At 40.7% G+C, this 1,479-nt stretch overlaps 1 long non-coding RNA gene across 1 annotated transcript; it reads left to right on the forward strand.

The window, feature by feature from the left end:
• Nucleotides 1-1,218, forward strand: LOC121193689. The gene is made up of 3 exons (XR_005895304.1): nt 1-151; nt 310-554; nt 1,081-1,218. It is a non-coding gene; the product is annotated as an uncharacterized LOC121193689 (long non-coding RNA).
• The last annotated feature ends 261 nt before the right edge of the window (nt 1,219-1,479 follow it).

Here is a 1,479-nt window from a genome sequence, read left to right on the forward strand (position 1 = left end):
TCTGATCAAGTTGTCAAGTCAGTTGAAGATACTTTGAAGGCACTTGGTGCTGTAACAACATATGATTTACAGTACATCACAGAGGGAGACTTGCTGCCAGTATTAAAGCCCATCCAAGCCAGAAGACTGGTTGCTGCTTGGGCCCAAAGCAGTGAGTATAAAACATTGCCACCACAACACAGACCGTCAAAGTGAATGCAATCATTTTGATAATATTTTGCAGAATTTATCAACGCACTACATTTTGTTATAGAATGGGAAAACATTAAAGGTTTAATGATTACAAATCTTTTTTGTGTACTTTTACAGACTCATCCACTCCAGCTCCAGCCCTGGCATGTTCCTCTCCAGTGTCTATCCTTTCCTCTCCCTCCTCGGTCACTCACTCACCATCAGCATCCACAGCTTCATCATCATCACCATCAGCAAGCTCTTATCAACTTGTGGCAAACTGGGTAGACAGTTTTCAGATACCATGGCAGAAGCTCCCTGAAGAGTTAGTCCAGAGTTTGGAAAGACAGAAAAGGCCAAGTCCGCGACTACAACGAGAAATGGTAAGGATTGTGGTCTGTGAAATGATGAAGACTTGTAAAAATCCAACCAAACATAACACCACAGAAATAGCAAAAAAGATTGTGGCAAGGTATCCAAGGTCTCTTCAAGATGTGATTGATGGTGATGTTATTGGACTTGGACATCATTCCCTGGCAAAGCAACTCCAGTCAAGAGTTGAAAATGTCAAACGACCCGACACACCAAAGATACAGAAACGCAAAGCAGCATCAGATGATGACACAGATGAAATATCTTGTGAACAAAGAGCAAGAGTTCAAGACACGTATGGCTGTGTCAACTGGATGCTGTAAACTGTACCAAACGATATACTACTATACAGTTGTACTCTTGGCTTGTTGTTCACTTTGATTGATTTCATAGCTTGTAGCCCACTTTGAGACACTGGCTTATATTTTATCTGATAACACTTTCTGCCAACAGTAGATTGTATGACTGATGATTTAGGCTTGTATTGAAGTATTTGTCACTAAAATTTGTTTTTTTTTTATTGATGTTTATTATTAGAGTCCTCCTGCTTTGCAGCTGAGACATTTATGTTGAGCTTCGACAAAGAGGTTGTCAACGACCACATCACTTCCTTCACATCTGCCATTTGCCTGATGTTTGGGAGTTACTACTGCTTCAACATACACTACCAGGTGGAAGTACTGGAGTTCCTCCAATGGTAAAATTTCTTTCTTTTTATAATACTAGAAAATGCAAGGCGTGTGATACACTACCTGAGGTTGATCTCTCTCTGTCTCTCTCTCCCTCTCTCTCTTTCATACAGTTGTTTCTTTTCAATAAATCCAGAGAAAGGCACCAAAGTTGAGTTGAAGGAAAAGAGAAGAGTGTACTCAGTCAATCCCAGAGTCTTCACTTTGATCTCAGACCTTGCTGACCATGGGTGGACTTTCCAGTGAT

The sequence above is a fragment of the Toxotes jaculatrix genome, chromosome 14 (assembly GCF_017976425.1).
Source record: "Toxotes jaculatrix isolate fToxJac2 chromosome 14, fToxJac2.pri, whole genome shotgun sequence".
Taxonomy (NCBI): Eukaryota; Metazoa; Chordata; class Actinopteri; family Toxotidae; genus Toxotes; species Toxotes jaculatrix.